Raw genomic sequence first — 27,224 nt, forward strand, 5'->3', positions numbered from 1 at the left:
CCAAGTGGCCAGCCCCCCCCTTCCATGATTACCCCTCTTGCTTACCCTTTCACCAAACAAAAATAATGCCAGCAAAACACACTGCACACAACCAAAATGAAAAAACATCTAACAAATATAACATAGTCAGAACAAACCAAGCTAGTTTAATCACATACTGATTTAATGAGGCCGTTTTGTTTAACAATTATTCAACTTCCTTAGGAAAAAAACCAAACCAGAGAGAAACAGCGCAACCATGCTGCTTCCAAGAACCAATTCATTTACACAAATCGCCTCTGAATAACATGAGAGGAATGGAAGACTCTTCTAGTCTCTCCTCTCTTAGGATACTCCTTTCTAGGCCAAGTGCTTTTGGAAGGATGCTAACCTGGAACCCAGCCACAAAGTCCTCCCACCTTGGGTCTGGCCCTCGGGCCTCAAAGTCATTAATGCCTCCAGAGGCAAAGGCTCTCCTGAAAGATCGCATTTGTATCAGCTTCACTTCAGACAGCCCCTGCAACCAAGCTTGGGGGACAGGTAGAGAAGGAGAGAGAGGAAAAGTCCTTTTGCATATGGGGATATCACCGTTCCTGTTGCAGATGTAAACACTGGCAGGTCAGGGACTGCCTGATGTGGAGGTGGGCATTTAGCATCCAGCATGTGCCAAATGAAGGAGATGGACAGTCAAATGCTCCCCAAATGCCGCATCTGAGAGATCTGGAGATACTCCAAACTCTGCTGATCCTCCCCCAAAATGGAAAATGAAAAACAAAATGGAAATCACGTTCCAGATTCCTCCTGGCTGGAAAAGGAAGGAAAGGTAGCTCTTCCTCTCCTAAAACATCTCTAAAATATCAGAAACTAAAAGTATAATAGAAAGCCATCAAGTCTACTCTTACCAGTCAGAGGGGCTGTGGATCCTGGATCTGGCAGATGTAGAGAAGGACAGATGAATATAAACACAGATGAGTCCAGCAGACTCCTGGATCCACAGAACAGAGAGGTTCAGAACCAAGAGGGAGGCTTGCTCGTGATTGCCATCATACCCACATGGTTGGGGCTTGCTCACCCCAGTTTGGTCCAGTTGACAGACCCTGATAGTTTTCCATGATAAGGCAGAAAATTAAAAGGACTTCTATGCTAGTAAGAACAAAATTATTATCAGTAATGGAAGAAAGTCTTCCCTTCTGCCCCGCCAAATCCAGCTTTCCTACTATCTTTGGCACTTCTGACATGTCTGTCTCCCCAGAACAAGTATATTGCTGAGACAGGATGGAAAAACAAGATACTGTATTTTCCAGCCACAAGGATGCTAAACTCAGATTAATTCTCACTCGGATCAGCCAACAAAAAATAGCAGCAACAAAACATTTCTTAGTCCTTCTGCACATGTTGCAGAGAACATCTCAATCAGGGGCTGTGCTACTGGGCTTGGTGTTAACCATTTTGCCACAGAGATCATAGAATAATTTTTTTCAGAGCTTGCCTTGTAAAGGGGCAAAATCCTGAAAGCACATTAGTGATGATTTTTTTGACACACAAGACGACATTAATTAGCAGCGAGACTTCTCTTCACTGGGATCTTAACAGGAAGCGATGTTTTGGGAATAAAAAATACTGCCACTCTGCAGTATTGCATGGGTCCTCTGAATACTTAAAGCAGGTGGAAAGCCAGGTAGGCAGACAAGTATGGAGGAGTATGAGCTACAACTGAAAACACAACAACACATTTCACAGTGTTTCGAGCAAACACTGCAGTCTCAGCCCTTCTGTAGTGACTGGAATTAGGAGTTAATGGATCTGAGTATGTTCTCACGCCACTATTACCGTGGTCACTGCATTAATTTTAGATTATTGCCTTACTGATTTACAGGGAGTCCCAAGAGATCAAAACCAAACCACTGATCTCCCTGCTCCTTCCCTTCTTACATCTTACTGCCAGAGAATCCATAACAGAGCTGGTCTGATTTAGACCTACCATAATTCTACTAAATTCAATCTGTAAGCTCTACTTTAATGTGAAAGTTGGTCTTGTTTACTGTACTTAAAGTTCTAAAGAGATTATTCTAAGCTTTGTATAAATCACTATGGAAAAAAGTCTGCACGCAAGAGTGAGGATTTACAGGCTACTTAATGACTTATCTGTACTCTCCATTTCATTCTAATAAAATAACTTGAGCTCTCTGACCCTGTGAAATGTCTTCAGTACCAAAGAATCATTATTAAAAATACATAACTGTGATGTTACAAAAAAACCCAACCTCAACCCTTTGTCCCTTGTCTTGCAGTTCTAAAACTAACTTAAGTTCATTGTAGTCCATAAGCATCAGAAAGTACAGAAAGTCTGCTGATGTCCACAGGAAGATTAGTGCTAATTGGTAGTGATCTTCGAAAAGAAATCAGTTTGGAAATGTTAAAAGGGAAATATAAAAGTGGTGACTTACCACTAAGTCATGGGAAATATCTTTGCAAAGCAGTTGCACTAATTAGAGGGAGAAGAAAAAAAAATATGACCCCAATCTAGCAAAGGACTCAAATAACTTAAACCCGTATGAACTGGGCAAAGTTATTCACTCTTCAGAATTAAACATGTACTTCTTGCTTAGCTGGACCAGGGCCCAGGAATAGGAGACATAACACATCTCCCCCTTTCATTTTGAAAACTGCTTTAATTATATGTTGCTGAACCAAGTAAGGATTAACTCTCAGCTCTTTGGAAGCAGCCTTCAAGCTTCACAGTTCTCAGTCTGCCCAGTTTTAGACCCATAGCACAAAACACTCTGCCAGGTATTTGCCAGCAGAGATGGCCCAGGTGCCTGGTGCCGCAAGCTGCATGGCACAGCACGGCAGACGCTCGGCATCTGTCTACCCCCTCCCAAGAGCTGAGACTGCTTCAAGCCTGTCCCTCACCCTCACTGACAGTCACACAAAACTCCGAAGTCCTTTTCCCCTGCCTCTGGCAGGAGTGCACCTCACCCAGCAGAGGGACACCTGCCCTCCCTGCCTCACCCCACAGCTGGGGCTGCCCCCATCACCTCGCCAGTCTCACAGGAACCCAACCCGTTTCCTGTAATGCTTCTCTTACAGCTAACCTTTCTCTACCTCCTGAAAGGTGTGACTGTTCTCCTCCAGCACCGTAACTGTAGTTAGAGGGCAGAAGCCTGGGATGGGGCCCTTTTCCCCATTAAGGAGTCAGTGACAGAAATTTAAGGTAATTTTCTGATCCCAGAAGGGAAGATATGCAACAGTTTTGAAAACCTGGTCCATTTTTATCCAGATACCAGCCTGCATCCCCCTAACAGCCCAAAAAGCCAAATTAAATGAAACATTCCCTGAAGTGGTATCCTATTCTGCACTCCTTATTTCAAAGGCAGGTATTCAGGGTTCTGTAGTTCACTGTATTCCTTTCTCATTTAGCAATTAAGAGGGGATTTTTCACACTATGTTCATTTTATCAACTATTTTTCCCCTTTCAGAAGAAGGCTTGCAGTGGAAGACAGGTTTCACTGAAATCAATGACAGCACGTAATGACTTGAAGCTGGGTCAATATTTCAATTCATCTTGTCTCAAGACTGATTTCTAAACATGCATAAAGATTGCATGATGGTGTAGCTCCTTTGTAAGAACGTGAAAATTCAAGGCTAGCAATAGGCCTGAAACTCTGGTTGTGCCCTGGTCAATATTTTTCATACAAAATGCAGACTTTATGCTCACCTCTAGGACAGAATATGGCCAACAGCACTTTCCTGCTTATTCTTGGGCACAGAAATGCTGGTGTTCTTGGCTCTGCTTACGAGATTATTTCAGTATAACACAGTAAAAATCACTGAAATGCAGTAACACTGTTGCACATTTATTGCTTTTAACCAACTATAAAACTAAAATGTAAGCTTTGTTTCCCTCCATTGGTTTTGGGAGAAAGCCAACCCTCACTCCACAAACTATTATTTGCAAAATGCTCCTACCCTGCCAAACCATTAGATCTAAACCTTTTTAAACAGTGCACAGGATATCATAAACCCTAGATAGGCTTTGAATGACTCTACATTTCCATTCGTTCCCTTTGGAGGCATACAAGTGCTATTTAAACATGATCCATGTTTTAATACACCGTCATTACTTCATATCTTTAGTCAATTACTTCCCAAGCACAACCAAAGCAATCCTTTTCGCTTAGCATTAAGGACTTAGAAACGAGGCTGTTATAGAGGAAGAAGATCTGCCTTAACGATAGCCCAAGATTTTGTAGATACCCCCAGAGGAAGGCTGAGGTGAGGAGTGGGGTCTACAAGTCAATGAAACCACTATAAATCCAGTGTTACATTAATGCTAATGTTATATTAACTGTCCATCAACTGGATTGGCCCAAGCAACCATCTTTTCCTTAGGAGGTATTTTTTACTTTATCACTTTAATCAAAAAAAAGAAAGAAAAGGGTTAGAACCTCAAGTACAAATCATTTAACTTTTAAAGAAGCTTGACATTTATTTCCAAATTCAAATCCATAACCATATAATTTTGCTTCCAGGTTCCACACGTAAAGCTGCAAGGAAGCATACCTACTTTTATTGGAACCTAAGAGACTTATGCTTATTTATGTAGAGCCCAAACACACAAAACATTGCTGGCAGGATTTTAATTTCTATCAAACTCAAGTTGCAAAGCGTCCTTACAGCCTGATCTAGCATCACTACCGAGACCTACTTTGAACCCAGTCATGACTCTAAAATTATCAACAGCATCTGGTAGGAAACTTGAAAAACCTGCCATTCAAAAGGTAAGAAAAAACCCACTCAACTCCAAAAACATGAGAAATATCCTACCAGCAATATTTTCTTGGCTTTCAAAGAGAATGCTCTTCCTGCTTGAAATCCATTCACTTGGCAGACCAGAATTGCCTAGATGCAGTTCTCTACTGCATAAACTTTACATTTTTAGTCTCTCTTAATTACTTTGATTTAGATAAAATGAAGCCACTTAAGACCTGGCAGAAAATAACCCAATTAATATTTCCCTTCTCATCAACTCTGAAGATTAATTATACATTCTAATAAAGGCTTAAGGACTTGTTTCTAACAGCTGCTGACCATTTTCATCCTAAACCAAGTACGACTTTAACTACATGCTTAACTTAATTGCTAAATTAAAAGGACTAATAAGTCCTTTCAGAGTAAATGGTTCTGTTGATAATCATAAGAAGTTAGGCAAGGGAGATGACCAGAACCTGAGAGCTTAGACCATGGAAGAAAAGAGAAAAAAAAAAAAATATTATTTAACTTGGAAAACTTAATATAAGTAGGCAATAATTACTGCTTCTCATGTCTCAATACATTATAAAACTTGTATCCTCTATTCTGTGTTTTCTTTTCAGTAAAATTTTCCTAGTAGTTTGTATTCCCAATTTATAAAGGAAAGTCATAGAAAATACTGAAGTAACAAGAATTAAATACACCCATTTCTTCTATAGTCTCTGAATACAAAAAGCCTTACCAAAATATTTTTTCCCCCCACCATGAGATTTCTAGACACTGAGGATCGCATCTTATTGTCCTTTGCAAAAGGAAAATTGACACAAGCATTAATGAGAATTTCAGCCAATCAAATACCTCATGTAAAGGATGATGAAGAAATATCAATTTTTTATTTTAGGGACAAGGCAATAACTGTGCAAGTCTTTCTGCAGTCCTGAAACCAGGTATATCCAATAGCCAGATCTCATAATCAGTCTCCTCATGAAATGCCCATTTCCTGCCAAATAAATTTACATAAGAATGAGGTCCAAAGAAAGTGTTTCTACATAGAGTTTAAAATAGAAGCATATTCATTCTGAGTTCAGGACAAAACACAAAATCAGCACATTAGCAGAGTTGCTACTGAGTGTAAAACAACTGAGCTAGTGAAAAATTAGGGTAACAACTGACCAATCAACACCAAGTGTATTACTGAAGGCAAAAGGCTTGGGTAAGTTAAAATGTAAAGAGTCTCCAATTTACTAAACACCAGTGGAGTTCGACTAACACAAATCTTGCATTAATCTTAATGGCAGCTACTTGTCAGCCGTAAGAGTATATACAGTCTCCCTTCTAATTTCAACAGAATGAGCAGGACAAGCATATGATGTCCTGCTCAGCCAAGAATTCAGGGATTGTATTCCAAGTCCAAAGATTCATTAAGTACTCTTTTATACGCTTTTACAAAAGAATAACTGGTAGCAGTTTAAAGAAAAAACCGAACCATCAAAACATAAAACCCCCACAACTTTTAGGAAATGTAGTTTTGCATGAGCTGTTGGTAGGTAGGTAGCAGCTGTAATCCTTACTGTCACTGCCTTCAGCTCTCTTAAGCAAATTGCTTGGAAGTGATCCAAATCAGAAGTACAGGACATTTTCATTTCTGTCCTTTGATTTCCTTGCTACAAAATGGGGATAACTAATCCCTGTAACTTCTCCATTATTAGAGCAGATAAGGCTCTAATAAGCTCACTAAGCACTTTAAATATCAGAAGTTTTCTATGAATTCGAGCAACGGCAAGGTTCATTGAAACAGGGCTCAAACTAACCTGGACTTCAGGATTTTACCGGCACAGTTCTGTGGCACCCACAGCTGAGTGCAGGAAGGTAGCAGCTACACAGTGATACAAGCAACACCACCCTAGGAAAGGTGTGCTCTGCCCCCACACAGATAAAGATAATGAAAACCCTGTGTAGTTTTAAGAAGGAAAAAGGAGGAAAAAAATATAAGCAGAAGCAAGATTACTGGGCTGAGTAGTTGGTCTGATTTAACTGCATTCAGAAACTGATATGAAGCTTGCTGAAATCAAGGGCAGTCTTCAAACCAAGCATCACAAGAGCTCTCCTGGACATGTGCATGTACATTAATGACAGCTATTTTCTGGAAGAACTATCTTTTTTGTTTGCTGAAGATATCTGAAAAAGACCTGCTGGTAGAAAACAGTGAATGCCCAAAAAAAAACCCCTAAAACACACTAAACAAAAACCCAACAAAAAATTCCCAACCCAAAAAAATACCCCAAAACAAAACAGCCCCCCAGCACTCCCCCCCATGACTAGAATCCTCAGCTTTTATTTTTTACTTTCCATGGTAAGAAATAGTTGATTATCACTCTGGGAGAAAGTTCTCACAGGATTATCTAACAGCTGCTCATTACAAGCTCCAGTCCAGCCAAGAATACCTTGATAAAACCAGAAACAAAGTGACTTGAAACTTTATTTCAAAACCCTGCCAATGTAATCAAACAAAACCATTATTCAAGAACTATTTTGTAGTTTCTTGATTCAGCCTTATGCTTTCAATGTTTGCAATGCATTTCTTTTTAACTAGGAAAAAGAATAGCTTTCCCTCCTCACTCTCCTACATTAGACTAACTCACTGAACTTCAGCATCGCACGAGCTAATGCATGGCTCTTAGTTTATGCCCTAGTATTGCTATTTGGTATGAAGCCACTGCTGCCAGGTCATTACTTGGTTTTGCTCTGTGTTCCAAATGCTTCCCACAGGATGCAACCTGAATGGAAACAGCAGGAGCCTGAGATGTAACAGTGGAAGTTCACATCGGCACTGAAAGGGAAAAAGTGTTCTGCACTGCTGTTCTTTAAGGATCCTAAAACTGATAGGAACCATCTTGTTTTATGGCAAGACAATATACTGTCCACTGCTCTTAGGAGCAGCTCAAGATCTGTTATGCTTCTTCAGGAGGGTATTGCTGGAGAAGAGTTTCTGTCAGAAAGCTCAGATCCAGTTTTGAACTGCTGAAATTCAGCAGCGTTCAGACATGAAGGCTTAGCTTAGGACCTGTATGAAAGGCAAGCACAGGTCACAATACCCAAATCTGCTTCCTTAAAGAGCTAAGTGGAAAGAATGACAAATCAGACTTGGTGTCTCCATGCCCATCTCTAACTGAGAAAGTTTTCACACCAATAAAATTATTCTGTCACATGACTGGATGTGACTTAAACTATTTCCCTGGGCTACAGAAAATAAAATCTGTGCAGGAAAGGAAAATCATCTGAATGCACTGCAGTGACTGAGTCTGGGCTGAGTTCCAGTCTCATTAAAATCAGAAAATCATGGACCAGTCCAATATGTTGGCACAGACACATGAGCAATACAGAAGTTCTTCCCTGCTTTCCTCATCTTGACATTCACATGACGAGTGTCTATATTGCCCCACATATAAACATAGCGAGAAGGCAGCACAAATAAGCTGGCATAAAAATTTGTAACTGATGGTCAGAGAAAGCAGCAGGTAGCTAACAGGTAGCGCTGGCTCGATAATTTGCTATTCTGGAAATGCACTCTGTCTTGTCAACATACACAGCTTCTGAGTGTGGCTTTGTGGAAAACACGAGCCTTTAAGGATCAGTTTCTTTCTCAGCTCTGCTCAGGCAGATGCAGCTGCTCAGACTCAGGGCTGTTTGCAAAGAATAGCATTCTAGCACAGAGAACACTTTTCCCTCATTTATATGGTAATAAACAAGCTTCAAATTAGCATGATCAAATGATCAATAGCTACTTTTCCTCCACAAATACCACTGATCTTAAAAGACAGCTGCTTCCTCAGTGGCCTGCACCGAGAAAAGATCTCAGCATAAGGGTATGTTTTGTGCTGTTCATAACACCATTGCTCCGCTCTGAGTGGAGATCCCTGTTGAATTAGAGCGAGTCATTCTGACAGATCAATGCTACTGCAACTAGACTGGTTGTGAAGTTGCTATGGAATATCATCACTTCAAAGAATCTAATACAATTACTATGACTATCCTAATTCACTTCCTTATGACGCAGATTTGTAATGGAAAAGAGCTTTTGATGATTGATCTGTAACTAATGTGAAGGAAAAAGTGGTTTGCTTTGTCCTTCAAGCAGCTCCTCCTTTCATCTAGCAGAGACATTCTCCAACTGGAAACATCTTTAAATAATAAAAATTAAGGTGTCAAAGACAGTTTCTGATACAAATGAGAAGATCCTCTGAAAGACAATCCTTACGGGTGTACCCTGCACAGAGCATGTGTCATTAATAACATCATAAACTTGATGCTGAAATTAGGAGCAGTTTTAATATGCACAAGGAATCTATAGATCAAACACCACAAAGGAGGAGAACTCACTGTAGCTTTCAAACATATCTAGATGGAGTTGACAGGGGAGAGGCTAACTTGGGTTAGAAACACAAACCTGAGAGGCACGCAACTCCATTTTTTTTTGTTAATTTCTTTATCTGAGCCTTATTTAAGTGATTCTTTTCATTTAGACACGTTCACTGTGACCTTCCTGTCCTTTAAAAATGCTAAGTGCTCTAAAAAGAGACGGGGAAGGACAGAGAGAAAGAGAGAAGTATTGGTCATATGAACACAATCTTTGACAAAATTCAATTTATGTAAAATTATTCCACTGAAATTCTTAAATTGTTTTCAAACATTTAAATAAGCTATTAGAGCTCATGAGACTAATATGAGATGTTACACCAGTTTTACTAAAGGGAGTATACAACTTGGTTGAAACTCAATGGCACAGCTGAAATTAGAGGAAGAACCTCTCTTTGGAACAGAGAAGCTGGTAAAAATCACCAGTTTGTCAACAGCAGTTGGGTTTAATCGTTCTTTGGTACAGGAGAAATGTCCGAGAGCCATTCTCATTCTGCTCTCCAGATCAGATCATTTCTAAGTCATGCTGCAATTTTTACCTTTAAGGTCTAGGGAAGAATATCCCCAATTCTCATTTTCTCCAGTAATGAGATATCCCTGTAGAAATTACAAATTTTTGGCCTAAAAGTTAAACAAATATAAAAATCTCTTTTCATTCTGGAGTAGAACTTTTGCAATATTTACAAGAACTTTACACACGCACACACACACCCCCTGCCCCAAACAGTCTATGTGCTGTCAAGATTTGCCTTTGACTAAAACCTTGTGGTTACAATCAAGAAGCAGCTTTGTCAGAGGGTGAGGGCCCATCTTAATCCCTGCGAGCTGCAGAAGTTCAACATGTACCAAAACAAGGATGGGGCAAAAGCACCAAGGTAAAAGAACAGTAAGGTAAGAGGAGGTTATACACTTATCCAAGGGAAAAAAGGCAGACATTTATTGGGGAAATAGATATATTCTCTATTTCTGTGAAATGGTTTAAGTCCTGAATTTACAGCAACACTTCTGCAGCTCAGCCCCTGTATTGTTAGCACTATAAGAATGCTGAAACTGCTGGATTTGGGGAACATTAATAGAGCTTCTAACCCAATAAAATCCAGCTATTTCTGAGGATTTTAGGAGGCACCCTTTACTGGGAAGCTGCCAGATATATTGCATGCAGTTAAGTTTAACACTGGGTTTTAACTGAATTTCCTTGATGCCAGCTGAGTGGGTCAAAATCATTCTCAATTCCTTGTGCAATACCCACTCCGTGGCTCATGCTGGGAACACAGAGCCAAACATAGCAAAGTGGAAAAAACAGTGTAAATAATGGATAACTGCAAACTAAAAGTAACATCAAATAATTCTATGGATCTTTTTAAATAAAACTTCCTCACTGAAGTTTTCTCTAAAGTTTTCAATGCTATCTTTTCTGAAGAACAGCTGTAGAGTCTCAGCCTCCAACTATTTGCAGGCTGGTTGCTAGCTGTGTCAAAATGCATAACAGCAAACCCACTTGCCACATACCTACAGCTGTACTTTGTGTGCTGCCATGACCAGTCCATCTGCCACCACCGCCCGTGCCAGGAAAAAGGGCATGATTATACTGCGCTGAATAAAAAGACATAAAAAGGAAACACCTCTGGCAGCAAAACATTCAAAAAAGCTTCCTCTTTTTCATTAGCGTTCATTTCTCCATCTGCTCTCCAGGGGTGCTATGGGAAATCCTGGTAAAAATGAACTCAAAACAACATAAGGCAAACCGTGACCAAAAAGGCATTCTTGGGTCATTTCTACTCTCGCCCTCAGAAAGGAAGGCAAGCAGATGTATTCATTAGTCCAATGCCTAAGGTCTAAATGAAGGTATGCACCAAGAAACATGGGGAGGATTTGAGGCATGTCCTCCTCTCCCATAATCCAAAGAGCAGGGACCTGGTAAAGCTGGAACACGGCAATTTTTCTCTGCCCCAAACTGAGAGAGCAGGTGCACTAATATGGATCACATCAACTCATGGAACAGTTTGGTTCAAGAGGGACTGCTGTGTATGGGGGGAGACAATGTGAGCTCTCTAGACTGTAAAAGTGAAACTCAAAGGAAGTACCTGCACAGCTGCCACCAAGCACTAAACTTCTCCCATATAAAGTGTAATTCCTTTTGAATGGATCAGAAGTGCTATACTTCAATTGCTGTTTCTCTGAGAGAGGATTAAAATATTTCAATGGAATTGAAATTTTCTAGAGTAATACGAAGGGGAATAAAAATCAGATTTTCCAGAACATGCAAATTTAATTACCTGAAATCTATTTCAAAATTCCTGAGTGTTGCCACCTAGTCTGGAAGGACAGACACTTTGTGCACAGGGGTGCAGGAAGCAAGAGTTCCTGTCAAGCTCTGTCTTCGACTTCCCAGGGCTGTCTCTAGGGCTCAGATGTAGGCAGCCAAACCTTTCTTCCCCCCTCCCATACCATGCTTCAGGATAGGACCAAAGCAGGAAATGAAAATAACCAACTCTCAGCTGACAGTCCTAAGCAACAGCAAATCCTACTTCTAAGACTGCTAATCTACATTCTCCCTACCAAAAATATTTTTACTCCTCCATTAGTAGGAATAGCGTGAGTCAACAGATAAATGCATTCGCTTTTCAAGAAAGCATGCCAAATGTTGTAATTTCACCTTCATGTTGCAGATTCCCCCACTTCAAGAAACCAGCTTTGTTTTGAAGCTAACTGAAATGAAACATCAACATTCCCCTTAGAAACCAAGCCTCCCTTGCCATTGCTGGCGTGGAGCAAATCGGGATTGACTTACAAGCTCAAAGCTTCACAAATCACTGCTGTACCTGACAGTCAGGATATCTAGGGCTGAGGCTGATACAGCACAGCCAGCTGAAAATTCAAAGAGAAAGACTAGGAAGCTGCTGCGATTTATAGTGATTAAGGATCTGACTCATTAATTCCAGTTCTTCTTTTCCTCTCACTAATGGAAAGTTAAAGTTGTCTTACAAAAACAACAAAGATGAGTATGTAAGCATAACTGAAGAAATGGACCCCTAGTTTTTGGTAAATACTGATCCACTCTTCTCTATGTGCATTGGTTGAGGTACTGTAAATTGACAGTCAGGAAATTTGTTATTTTTTTGCAGTTACAGCTGGGTAGATTCAATGCTTGGGATAAATTGGCCTTGAGCAAAATTAAAAAAAAAAAAAAAAGTATTTCTTTGCTAAGTGATCCCAAGAGGCATATGTCTCTATAAAACAGTTAAAAGGAAGCTGCTGACTTGCACTCAGTGGGTTCAACAATTTTAAAATGATTTTGTTTTAAATCTTCCAGACCCACTTACACAACAGACAGCAAGGAGAGAAATTCAATTTTTTTTTCAGAAACTTTGTATTTGGAGTATTTGGAAGATTAAGGGATAGAACCAGTGGTACTCTACAATGAAATTCTAATTATCAGAAGTTTGGCACAGTGGTAGATTTCACTGTGCACTCTGTCTTCCAGAGCCTCAGCTTCACACCCAGCCTCGAGCTCCAGTTCATTCAGTTTGGCACTGCCTCTCTCAAAGGTGTTCTGGTTTGGAACTGCCGAGGGAGGGAACAGTCATTTGATGAAGACCTCACAGTAGCTTTCTCAGTGCAGCTGCATTGGCCCTCCTGCAGTCACAGGGGAAAGAGACTCATGTCTCCGATTTTGAGAGCTGATTGCTCTCAGAAGCTTCTGCAACATGAAATGGGATGTACAGCACGCTCGCTATACTGACAGGGGATTATCATTGCGTGTGCTCTCGCCCTGCTCTACACAGAGCAGCAGTAGGACAGCTCGTGCAGTAAACAGCTCCAACAGCCCCGTGCCAGCACATGGCTCCTTTTTGCCAACTGAAATCCCAGATGGCCATCAGCACCCAGCTATCTGACTTGTGTACTTTCAAAGGCTCAGAGCTCAGGGTCTGCACTCACACCAGATTCCCATAGGGTAACTCGAACCATACCATGCTCACTTCAGCTCTTCCAGCAGGTTTGTTCAGATGTGGCGCATACTTACCAATTTCCAGTCCTTACTTACAGTGGCTAAACATATGCCATGTTCACTCCATTTGATTCCAGGGATGAGAAAACTCACTTCATGTGCATTTTATATACCTATATTGTATATGGTTTTTATATTTACCAGGCTAGGATTCTCATTTGAGATACACCAGAGTAGGTTTAGAGATGCTCTGATTTATGGCAAAAGCGTTTTTGCAGATAGAGGCTTTGGGATAAAAGGCGGTACAGAAAAGACAGGCATTCTTATTAGTCTCTGTTTTAGCCCTCCTACGTAAAAGAAGAATTCAGTGATGTGGAAGCAATTCAGAAGCAAACACTGCTTTAATAGCGAGGGCTAGAGACTAAGTATACTATTAACCGCATAGTCTCTGCATGTTCTTTCAGAGCCTACCGGGCTATTCACAGTCACTTTGTCTATTTAGGACAAAGCTCTCCCTGGGACCTCACCCAAGAGTAAATAGTTACTTCAAGAATTAAAATAAACTGCTGGAGGTATATCACGCTTTATGAGAATTGCAGTTTTCCTCTCAGATGTGAATCAGAGAGACAAAGCCAAGGGCTGCAGTGGGAGCGGGGCAGGAAAGGAGCTGACCACGGAGCAGGTAGGATACCAAAAATATTATCTCTGCAGAAGTTTTTCCTCCAGATCATCTCTGGGGTTCCCAGGCTCAGTGTGAGTCCCAGTGGATGCCTGGGATTGGAGCTGGGATAGAGACAAAAATGAGAGCTGCTTTTGGAGCGGTGGCAAGGCACTGCCAACCCTGCTGTTGGACTTTAGGTTTAGTTAAGGTAACCTGAACGGAAGGGTAAGAAACACACATTCCCTCTTCGGGCATCCCAGAAAGAATGAACCTGGAGAAAGGACATTGACAAGGTTTGATCTGGAAGGACGGTACAGCTTCCTGCACATAAGCAGACCTGGGGAAATTCAAGTATTCTTAGTGGGAGTGAAGAAAAATAGCCTGTTATATTAATAAGGAAAGGCAAGAAACCAGAGGGGCTGACTTACAGAATCACACCCACTCACCTGCAAGGAAGGACAATTTTATACATAAAGCAGGAACTGAACACAATTGTTGTTGACTTCCATAAGAGCTGGAAATAGAATAAGTCAAGTGGATCTGATTGAAGCTTCACAGTCTATATAAAGAGAGCCAATTTCTTTTTGAATAACATGCTTATATTTAGGATCCTAAATCTGTATTTGGAAACCCAAGGAACTGACCTGATTTGCTGAAGTGTTCAGCACCCAGTGAATGAGTGGAAATGTGTTTAAGAGGCTTCTGTGGGAACTGCTGGATTCAAGAGCTTTGGATGGGGAGAAGGAAATCAAAGTTTCACTTTATTTCTTCACTTTGGGCTTACAAATCTAAGACTTGCATTTTCAGAATTCATCACACTGCAGTAATGTCTGGTTTTGCTTTAAACACTGTACTGCTAGAACTACTAAGTGTGTGGATTTTTTAAAAGCTTTCAGAGTCATTCGCTACCATTTAAGTAAGGATATTTAACACAGAGTAAACACAGCCCCACTTTGCTGCCATGCCAGCTTGAAATCTGAATAAAATAATCCCTACAGCAAAAGCAAAGCTGTATAAAAAAGCCACAGCAAAGCCATATGAAAGCCAGTAGTGAACTCCATTTGGGGACATTCACGTTATGTAAAGGTAAATTTCTAATATCTCAGTTGAGGAAAAAAGAAGCATTCTAATGATTAAGTAAACTGTGGAGGTTCCCTGAAAATGGCCTTTCCTTAGCAGATTCTCAACTTCTTTGAGGACGCTCTGTTCAGTGTCTTAAAAGGGCACTTGTATCTGTGTCTCTTCCATTCAGAAACTTTCTTCTGTCCTCTTAAGACCACAAGACTGTATAAACCTATTTGGAAAAGAGACTGTATAAACCTATGGCCTAACCAGTCTGTATCAAAGCACAAGGGTACATCATGAACTACTGCTCTATTATTTCCTCTAATGGCATGATAGCATGAAAATACCAGAGTTCATTCTACATAATATTTGCAAGTGCAAACATTTTTGAAGTGTTATTGCCTTGCTTTAGAAGTTCTGAAAATTGTGAGAATAAAAAGATATATTCTCACTGCATTCTTATTTTTATTTCATAGTGAAAATTTCAAAGGTTTAGTGTAATTTATAGTTTAAGATTTGTATGGAATCCTACCAAGAAACTCCAAATACAGTCCTCTCCATATGCCCTTTACAGAAGCATTGGGGTCTACAAACCCCATAGACATGCCTGATAAATGACTTCTAGATTAAAGCCAACTTTTTGAAAACAGACACTCTAAATAAGGCACGTTTCTGCAGAGATAAGTTTTACAGTTTTGTGTACTCTTCATAATATACTCACATGTGCAGGGTACCATTATCACCAGCCATGAAGCAAAGCTCATTATAAAAAAAAAAAAAGACAATTGGAGTCTTACTTTCCTCGCAACTACCCAGAACAAGAAAAATGTCAAGACTATTATTTTCAGCATAGAAGTGCCTACAGGCCCCAAAAGCCAGGGGCACCAGCTGGAGGTGCTCATTACCAGCAGTCGTTACATTTGTAAACTGACAGACAAGAGAAAAAAAAAAAAAGTGGAGCAGAACAGAGATGGCCCATCAGAACAGGAAGGAATTAAAGTCACCCTCCTGCAACACCAGCAACTTTCAACAGGCCCAATTTGCCCCCCAAATAGGCTTGTGTCACTTCTGTGTTGTCTGAAAATGCCTGTGTGTGTGAAGTGCTTTCAATACCAACTGTAACAAAAGCCAAGAAACACAACTGATTTTTCTACATCAAAGACTTCTTTTGAAGTCTTATCACCTGTTTCCAAATTCCCTGTTGACTGTGGATTGCCACTATACCCAGGCAAACAATTTTCCAGACTCTTCAATAATTCAGTGGCATATGGATAGCAAATTCAGGGTCTCTGCTGTCTGAAAGCTTTTGTACCGCTCTGGGGCAGAATTTCAAGGCAAGATTTTTGAAGCACTGCAAGGAATACAATCACTTTGCATTGTTTTCAGAGGAAAGCACATGAATCAAAGCCTGCAACCTCTCCAAGAGCTCAGGCCAGGCTTTCCTTCTAACCCCTGACCAACGCTTAATTGTACAAAGTCTTTTCAGTAAACTCACCAAACCTGAATCTCTACTAGATGTATCATCCATTAACATGTGTAAAAAAACAGATGACTTTAAAAAAATTTTTAAGAATTTTTTACTTTAGCCAACACAGTTTTCCCTTAAAACAGCACTAGAAGAAACAGATGATCGTTATATCTACAGGTTGGTTTATTTACAAGATCAGTTGTTCAGTGACCATGGAGAGCTAGAACAAAAACACATGCATTCTAGGGCAGGTGATGCACCCAAACGCACTTACTGGCTGGACAGCACAATTATCTTGCAATTGTAAAGCTGCTCAAGAGTGTGATACTTCCAGTATAACTTTCAGGCAATGTAAAGCAGTGATTTAATAGCAAAGCTGACTATTAACAAACTTAATAGTCTTAAGACAGACCCCAAGTTTCACCATTAGAGTTAGGTCCCAGCTGGGACTAAAAATTTCTTCCCTGGGAACCATTCAACTCCTGATTCAGCAGTAACGGCAGTTTCCGCACATAGGCAAGTAAACGGCTCCCCAGTCCTGCCTCCTGGCAAGGGTGTCAGCCTGCAGAGAGGAGAGGGGAGCTCTCCCGAAGCCCCACAGAGGCTGAATGCCCTGTCCTTCCCTAAACTGGGTGCAGAAGGGAGCACTCCTTAGCAGATGTATCAGACCCTGAGGGTCTGTGTCTTCTCCAAATGTCTGAAAGCACTGGAGGAGAGGCTTGGAAAGGGAGAGGAATAAGAAGGAAGCTTTAACTCCTTGATTTTAAAGACATTTCTTAGTGCCAACCCACCACAGTACTGTACAGTCCAAACCGCTTCTGTCTCCGGGATTAACATTCTGCATTCTAATCAAAGGGAGCTTCTCTCAGGCTAAACTGCTATAGGATTAAGGTCTGCCTGACTGAAGCACCAGCCTCCCTTCACTGTGTTGGTGGCACAGAATTCCAGCGTAAGGAGAACAAGATGACACACACAGTTATTTCCTCCTGAAGATGCTTCAATATCATGAAAGAGAAATTGCAAAATAGGCAGCCAAGTTCTGTTTTCTGCTGGGGTACGTCTGCTCAGTTCTTTAGGGCACAAATATGATTGGCAAAGTCTACGGAGAATCAGCTGACAAGAAGAGATTAGTCAGGGGAACGCACAGATGTTACAGACACCTACACTTCATTCCAAAATTAACTTTTCTATTAGCTAACATTTGACGGTCTCAGGTCTGCCTTAGAACAACAGTCTGCTCATGAATGCTCATCGGGAAAATGTTACCTATTAGTTCAGGTAATTTGATCTTAGATGAAACACGTACAATATTAACTTGAACCAATAGGTAGAGGAGAAAATAAAGAGCTATTTAACCATATACTCAGCACCACTAATTACTTCTCCCTTGCCTACTACCACTGATTACAGCCATTTATTGCACACAGTGATGTGTCCTGGATGGTTCAGATATATAATTATGGTGATAAAGCCATTTCTGATGAAGTTCTGAAGGCAAGCTTTCCTGCCAGGTTTAGTATTCTCTCATGGTCCCAAGATTTAGGCTCTCCTATACTCATCTTCTATATGCATTGCACTGTCTCCTGGGACAGTTGGTCAGACTCTTATCTGATGTAAGTGAATCTGGCAGCACTGCAGGGAAGAGAATGATTTCCTTTTCCACCAGCTGAGTGTCTGGCACATACTTTCTTCTAATTAGTATTCATCTTTAGGTCTGCTGAATTTGTGGGAGGGAGTTAGCTGCCCATGGAAGTCCTAATTGTTTAGAAGCTTGGATAATTTCCCTTGTAGCCTGCAACCCTTGCTGAGAGCACCTTGATTTTTAAAAAATGAGATCATTATATCAGTTGTCCTCAGTAAACTGACACTATTGCAAGGAAACATGGATCTAAACAGGTATTTGTGGTGCCTTTCACCCTCTCACCTCACATAGTTTAACAGCTAAGCAAAAAATACCGTAAACGAAACATTTTTGACATCATCTTCAAATGGACATATATTTAAGGTGCCCGAGTTTGAGTAGCAGAGATGACAAACATTTTTTACTTCTGTTGATTCCAAGGAGAATCACAGATTGTCAGCACTTCCTAACAAACCTGGTTATGCAAGAAGCTCTCTAGACAGGAACAACTGGAAAACATTGATGGTAACTATAGAACCCTCTGCTTATTCAACAGTTTAAGAAAAAAAGTGAAACTTGATACATTTTGTCTTGATGTCAAATAGACCTTTTCAAAAGCATGTTTTGATTACGAAGTTAAGAAAATTCATAGGGTCCATGGCCTTGAAAGTGCCACTACATGCACCAAGACAAAACATCAAAACTCACATAAAAGGAAAAAGTGGAGCACAAGCCTCCAAGAAAATACAGATCTAGATAGCTTGTGGGGTTAGATAATCCTGTAAACGTACATGTATTAAGTTATGGCTGAAAGGAGTTCATCAAGCTAGATGGATGTACCACTTAAGAACTAGAGCTCTATGCAGGAAAAGGAAAGAAATAGTTGAAGAAATCACTGAGATACTTCCCAACTATGGTCTCACACTAGACGTCTAAATAGAGCTAATTGCCAAGGCAGTAACTGAGGGGATAGAAATCCACTCACTGCCTGCTGCCCAGGATCATTTCTAAATGAAAACAGATTCACCTAAACAAAACATAACTTCTACATAAATCTAGTCATTTCCAGGTCCTAGAAAATTCCAAACAGATTTGGAGAAAACCTTTATTTCATTTTCTTAAAGAAATTTGTGGGGAAATTACAGCAATTTGGTAAACAGGAAAGTAAACAGTTCTGTACAGATTTAGAATGTTTTCTAGAAGCACTGAAATAATGGAAGAGTCGAAGTCATTAATCAAAAAGTGACAGACCTGTAATCCTATAGATGTTCAGAGAAATACAGTCTTAGTCTTCTTGAAGTTGCTCTTAGACTCCTAAGTCACTTGGGCACATTTTAAACCCAGATACACACATACACACATAAAATACTCCAGACTTTCAAAATCACAGGGGGAAACATTCACGAATGAAAAAGAAATACAGAAACACTCAGGAATTCTGTCTGCTCTCTCCCACCTCCTGTCAACATTGTCATGTAGTATCTAATCTACAAAAATATTCTACATTTTCATTCTTTAGTCCATAGGCCATTTATTTTCCTTCCCAAACAAATACCTGTCCCAACTTTTAATTTAAGTCACAATTTTCCCTGCCTTTTCTTTTTCACTTTCCTCTCTTATTTTTCTCCTTTTAGTTCCTCCCATCAAAAGAAAAAGTCTAAAAGAAAATACTTTTGAAGCCAAAGAACAAGGTCAGACCATCTATAAGATGGTTGACTTGCAGAGGTGCTAAGCACAAACATTAACTCCAACTAGTCATAGTCAACAGAGCTTGAAATGCTGCTAGCTTCTTGAAGCTTGGAACTAGATTTTAGACACTCAGCTGTGACTTCTTTCTCTTCTCTCTCCCAACATTTCATCCACTGTGAAATTTGAGTGAGATTTTTATCTCCAATTACCCTTCCAAAGAGGGCCACTAAAGCAATGTATAGGGTACAAATTTTAGAAGAAAGTGCCACTGCATGGACTGCCAACACGATTTCCAGCACTAAGGCTGGAAACCTATGGGTAATGAAAAACACTCTTGTTTTATTAAGTGGTTTAGAAGGTAACCAGCCTTTCAAAATGACTGATCTGCAGCTCAGTCTGAATAAATGCATTGGATACCACTGCAAAATATCACTGATTTTCAAACTCTGAAAAAAATTCATTTGCGTGTAGTCAAAGAACTCCAGACCTATGCAACACAAATCCTGGTCCCATGACAAACCTCAGATGCTTCTTTAATCTTGGATACAATCACACACAGCCTCACGTAAAAAGAGAAGCTGTTAAATAAAAAAATGAACATTCATTGTTAGAAAATAAGAAGCCTGGGAGAAAAAGTTAGAAGGTAGTAGCTTCCATCAAGGATTACCTTCATAAAACTCAAGCTCTTGGTTCATACAGAAAAATTGCAGTGATTTGTGTGAAATTTTCTTCTGTGAATGACAACTGAACTCTACCGTATACTTTTTCTGGGAGAAATAACTGCTGAACCATATAGTTAGGACTGATGTAAAGATTTTGATGCTGGCTATCTCCAAGTAGAGGCCTGAATGTTTTTACATTAAAAAAAAAAGTGGAGGGCTTTTATAAACATAGTCCCACGCATGGCAAAGCTCCAGACCTGGTATAGGATGCTAATTAAGGACTCCTTAGCTGATGATTACCCATGTGCATTAAGTTTTACAACTAATATTTTATTTTGGTTAAAAAATGTACATTTAATTATACAAAAAAAGTTTAATAATAAGGATTTAATTTGGTGTCTCTGACCAAACTTGCACTTCAGGTGTCAGAATCACAGACTGGCAGTTCCCCAGGAACATATCAAGATGGCTTTTGAATATCTCCAAGGTAGGAGACTCCACAGCCTCTATCAGCAACCTGATCCGGCGCTCAGTCACCCTCAGAGTAAAAAAAGTGTTTCCAAATGTACAGAGGGAACCTCTTCTGTCTTTCAGGATGTGCCCACTGCCTCTCGTCCTGTCACTGCATGCCACTGAAAAGAGCCCAGCTCCACCTTCTTTGCATTCTCCCTTCAGGCGTTCATACACATTAACAAGGTCCCCCCGAGCCTTCTCTTCTCCAGACTAAACAGTCCGAGTTCTCCCAGCCTTTCCTCACATGAGAGATGAGCTATTCCCTTAATCACTTTTCCAGAGGAGACACTCCACAACACAACATTTCTGATTTTTTTTTTTTTCTGGTAAAACTACTTAAAAGGCTCACCTGAACTATCATAGCATTTAACTCAAAAAGACAGCAGAATGTTTCCTCTGAATGTAGCCTACACTGCTTCAGGGATGAGCAAGGAAGAACACAAGTTCTCCAGAAAAGAGTTCCTTCAAAGCACCCTGTAACAAATAATCACATTTTACATGTTTGTTTTTCTCCCCTCACACTTAAAAGAGAACTTTTAAGCAGAAGGTATATACAATTTGTTAAATCTACATTTTATATACTTGCAATTAAACTAAGAGGATGTATTTTTTCATCAGAGAAAAATTATTTTAATAGCCATAATCAACACAATCAAATATAATCAGTCTGTCAAGTTAATCACAATTTAGAATAATTTTCAATAATTTTGTACCTTGCCAGCTCACATCTATATGAAGATGATTACACCTGGAAAAGATGTACAACTCCAAAGGTTTCTACCTCTATTTCAATAACTGTGTATGTTATGTATTTTCATTTTTGTTCTTCTGTATCCTCACCCTCCTCTCTCCCACTCTGTTTTCACTTTTTGAGAGTTTTATTCTTGGTCTTCTCCTCCACTCTCTACATTTTCCTCTCTTTTATGCACATCTACACCTTTATGCAAATGATTAGGATAATACATGGAAATTTTCCAAGCATCTCAAGAAGCATAAACCTGACAAAAAGTGAGACAAACATATTAGGTTTGCTTCCTAAACCTATTATTTTGTATTTTTTCCCCAAGTCTGTGCACCAGCATTCCCCATTTATCTCCAACCATGCCTGAGACATATCCTGCTCTGTTAGACAACTTCTCTATGGTCATTTAATTCCAGACACCCCTCCAGTGCTCTTACTCTGAATCTGCCACAACATGGGTATCATCTCCTACCTCCTACCCTTCATCTCCTCCATCTCTCATTGAATTCTGTTCCTCTGTCTTACTTTCATTGCACTCTTCCACTCCTGATTCTTACTTTCTTAAGGATTCTTATTCTACTGCTTCAGCCCCCTTACATCTGCCCTGCACATTAAGCTGGGAGGGAGGATAGCCCCAATTACTAGCCAAGGATTTGGACTCAGGTTTAGGATTGAGACCCAAACTGGCCAATGATACATTCCATATCACGCACAGCATGCCCAGTATAGAGATGAGGCTCTGTCTGGAAGTGTGCTCTCTTGCCCCAGGTTGTCTCACTCTGGGACACCCCTCTCCCAGGGTCATCTCACTCCCTCAAACACTTAGGCTCTTACCCCTGTTCCTGGATTGCAGTTTTGCAACTCCCTCTGCTCCAGGATCAGTAGTCGGGAACAGGCTGAGCCTTGGTCATTGAGTGGTGAGTAGTATCACTGTGTACCACTCATTTGTATATATCACTATTATCATTATTATCTTCAATAATCTTGTAGTTTAGTTATTAAATTGTTCTTATCTCAACCCATGAGTCTCTTTCTCTTCTCCCTTTACCCCTTTAATTCTCTCCCCAGTCCCCGGGAGGAGGGAGGTGAGCAAGCAGTTGTGTTTTGCTGCCAGCCAGGGTAAAACTACAACACATTCACACACAAAAAGTAACAAGAAGGTATTAAATACTCAAGGAGACTCAAAAGGTATATAGCAGCCATTCACAGCCCTAAGAGCTCCTTTGAACAGGACAGCACAGACTGGGTTGTATTCTTTGTAAAATACATCTGAGTCGTGTATGGGAACAGATGGAGAGCTTTTTAAATAAAAGCTGTACTGATTTGGGCATCTGAAATATTTTTCAGACCCAGGATGACCTCAACACAGAAGACATTCTAGACATGGTTGCATTTGGAATTTATCTTTGTTTCTAAGGTACACAGAAGCAGAAGTGCAGACATAAATATAAATAAATCCCTACATACTTCAAGGAAACAAGATCTTGTCATTAAGTCACAAGGCCAAGAATTAAAAAAAAAAATCTGTTTTTACTTCCACATTACTATCTTACACTTCAGCAGCTCTAAATAAATGGACCACAATAATTTCAGTTCTTTTCTTACTGCTGTCTTGAGACTTCCAATATTTAAAAAACAACTTCTGGAAATGGTAATTTCCTTGTGTCTCAGTTTCTTCCTTGAGTAGCAAAATAATTAATAGGAAGAAGGGGAAGGGATGGATGACTTCAGGTTTGTTTCCTGGTTTAAAGAACTCATTTCCCTTGTTCTAGGGAGGTTCATGACCAAGATCATTGCAGCCATTCTGGAGACAAAACAACTTACTGAATTGTGTCCTCAGCCTGGCAAAATGGCTTGACATCAGTAACTTTTCAAAACACAACCTACCCCTAAGTATACTAGCAATGACATCCATGTAAGGACTTAAAAATACAGCCTGAACTATAAAAATTAAACCTGCCAGTTAAGATGAAATCTGTCAATGTTAGCTTGAATTCTTAATATTCCTGTAGAATACAAGACATCATCTAAAATTTGAAGGTTACACATTTACTTTCACACTCATTCTCTGTTGTCACCTTGACTGCCCAGTGTAGCACCTGGCTCCTAATTAGAAAGATGTTTAGATACTGTCAGCACCAGTTTTATATTACATGTCCTGAAATATTTAACAGGCTGTTAACTAGGTGTTGAAAGCCAGGTGAAATCACAGCACTACCGAACCTTGTATTAAGCAGCAGGGACAGCTTTTGCTGCAGTGCTTTCTCAAAGCAGGGAAAAGGCAGGAAAATCTGACTGGGAACACTGAGGGAAAGCAACGCTCTGATCAGCAGACCCAGGGGACCGGCACAAAAGACCAGAGAGAACCCAAGAAAGCGTAAGGAAGGAGAGAGGATAATAAATACAGATAATAAATACAGATACAGAGGATAATAAATACAGATATATGCTGACCACTATGTATTTAGCAAAAGCCTGAATTCTAGAATGAAAAGAAGCAACGGGAGATTTTCTGCAGAAATCATTTCTACCCTACTCACTGGACCCTGCAAAAATAGAAGAGCTTGACTGAGGATGAGATTTTTATCATAAGTAAATCTTCAAACGTACAAAATCAGATCGTCAGCCAGTATAAGTCAATGCAGTGGAGCTCCACTCACACAAAACCCCCAAACCACCACAAATAACCCACTCCCATCACCCTCCGCCTCCAGCTTAGATTAGGAACTCATCAAATCCATCTCAAAATCTTTGCTCTCCAGGCAGTTTCGTTATGAAGGTACACTGGTGTCACTTAGAGATGTCCCATGCACTCCGTCAATGTTAAAATCCCCATTCAAGACAGCTTAAAAAATTAGGAAAACATAATAAGAATGGCTTTTATCAGAAAGAGAAAATCCTCAAGAATAAATGCTGACTTTCCCATATCTGGTTTCACAGCAAAAGATCCATCCTAATGTTCTATATAATACACTTTTCAGTAAAACCTTCAATACGTGTTTCAGTTTTTTAAAAAAAATTAAAAACAAGTTTTCTGAAGTTGGAAAAGAGCTTTGAATTTTCAAAAAAGAATCTGCTTTAAAAAAAATCTATTCTTGGTTTAATACTCTAGAATATATCTGTGCATTTATTAATATCATGGAGGTAGACACCACATTACCAGGGAGGATAGATTCCCAATACAAACCATGAATTTAAACATGCACTAAAAAGCAATTATATCTCAAATTACTCGTACTGGTTCTAATTTGCATACTGAAGTGAGGTACAATGTTTCTGCCTTATTAATGGCAGAGGCATTTTGGCCAAAAGCTACAAAAGTCCTTATTCATTGTGTATGCCCAGCATGACAATCCAAAGCAAGGTGAACCTGACAGTTTTGCAAGTGCCATATTCCTTCTGCCAGCTGGGTGCCTCATCTTGCTGTATGTAAAACCCAGTTCACAGGTCTAGGTCTTTTATGCGTACTGCAGCAGTTTTATAAATGGGTTTGTACTTCATGATCATTTTTTGGAAGTGGAAGGGGCTGTCATGTAACATGACTGGTCAATTTTCAATGATGTCTGTATGGTTGGCAACAATGTCTTTTAAAGGTAACTTAGTTTTTGGCGCTTAGCTTTAATGTGTCTTTATTGCTTTATTACACCAGATTCATTTTTACATGTAAAAATAGTATCTGTGCTTGCTTGGGAGCTGAGAATGCAAAAGGATAGCTGAACATTCAAGTCTTTGCATTGCCTAAGCAAACACCAGTTTTGGGAAAGCAACTGTATGGTCATATTTCCCTGCAAGAGCTTTAGGCAACTGAATATGAAAATCTACTCCCAAAATTACGTGGAAAGAGTTACTATAAATATAGGAGAGAAGAGTTTAAGTCCAAAATGCCTTCAGTAGATAAGCAATTGCTCAGTTCTTCTGCTGTTGTCAATCTGAGGAAGCGTTTAACACTGAGATGGAATATCAGACGTGGTTAGGTAGAACAGAGATAAACTTGAAGCTAATTAGAAAACATGCTGCATGTTATTCATCCACTCTCTAGTAACAGCTGTTCTGAGATATTGCTATAGGGATGATCCCACTGCAATACTGGCTTTTGAAAGCCTTCCAAATCCTGTAAAGTGTATTAATCTGTGACATTCATACAAATAGCACAGACAAATGAAAGCAATTACCTTCTCCTCTTTATTCTGATTTGTTATCTTTGTTTGATATGGCTAGCCTATGCCAAATATCTGTGATACTTTTATGATTTAAGTTATTTGGTCTGTTTTGGGGCTTCAGCTAATGCAAAAATAAATAAAACTAAACAGCCCTACTACATAAGAAAAAAACCACAGCTGGCTTCCTTCAATACTGCTTCAGGAAGCCCAGATTTGGAGGTCTTTATTAAGCTAGTTGTTGGAATAAAAAAAAAGATAGGGGTGGGAAGGAAAAGGAGGAAGGATCTTTTCCCAAAGTACTGTAAAATCTGCTGCCACCAGCAATCTCTACAGAAGTCAGAGGAGAAGGAGAGGCTACTGTGTATCATACTGAGATAGATTTGTAGAAAGGGGCAGGAGACCTGCAGCAGAGAGCCTGGCTGCAGAATTCCTGAGCCAAGCCAGAGGGTATCCTGCCTACTCTATTTTTTCTTACATTGATTAAATGTAATTAAGAAGAAGGAGGCTCTTCTGTCAATCCTGAAGACAAAATACAGAGAGTAGCAGCTGCTTGGAGTTGGGGGACAAAGGGAAATGGCACCACAGATTACTGCTGCAGCTTTATAGTAGCCAGGATGCTCTCAAGATGTTTCAAAACCATGGGCAAACCCAGGCTGCCCCACAGTACACTGCTACGGCTCTGCGAAAGCATATAGGGGATGCTTGAAATGCCCCAAAGTCCTGTTAATGTAACCGTCTCTCCTAAGGATATTAGCAAGCTCTCCCATGCCACCCCAGCAGGGCTAGGGAGGGGGGACAGAAATTAAGTATGGCCACTGCTGCTTCACAGTGACAAGGACAAGCGGGCTACCCCAGCAGCTGCTAACCAGAGCTCTGGGGTTTGGCTTCCCATACCACAGCAATGCGATCTCTCCTCTTTGGAAGCACCTAGAAAAGCCTGAGAAAGATCACTGCCACATTTTGAAATAATAGGAACAAGAATAATTTCCTAATAAGCAAAAGCGTAAGGAGTTGAGAAGAAAAGAGAACTGCGGTAAGGAGGGACCTAGAGGCAGACAAGGAAACAGCAAGCTCCAAGGGAGCTCTCAGAAGTCTCAGAGCCCCAAGGCTCCTGCTCTTGCTGCTTATTTTCTTCATCCTTCTAAAGCAGCCACATTGGCCTGGCTGTAATTTGGCTGTTAATTCCCCCACTCTGTAATGCACAATTTATTAAGAAAAAGGAGGAAAAATGAGAAAACATTTTGTTTAAAAAAGCCTTCTGCCTGCATTCTCCTTGAGAAAGCCAACATGCCTGAGAGATTACTGCAATCACAGCTACATGGACGAGTACTTCATAAAAACAAATAAATCGGTGACCTGCAGCCACGCTTGCTCAACACAGAGTCCCCAGCCTTGCTGCCAGTTTTTAAAACAGAAAGATTTGATCCAAAAGGCCAAATGGCTTTGGATCATACCCTATGCCTGCAGCATATCTTATGTCCCTGGCACTTTGGAACAGCATGTGAGGGGCAAGGCTTCCAACTGCCCTGGATCAAAACTCAAACAAA

This window comes from Pterocles gutturalis, unplaced genomic scaffold (assembly GCF_000699245.1).
Source record: "Pterocles gutturalis isolate BGI_N339 unplaced genomic scaffold, ASM69924v1 scaffold21744, whole genome shotgun sequence".
Taxonomy (NCBI): Eukaryota; Metazoa; Chordata; class Aves; order Pterocliformes; family Pteroclidae; genus Pterocles; species Pterocles gutturalis.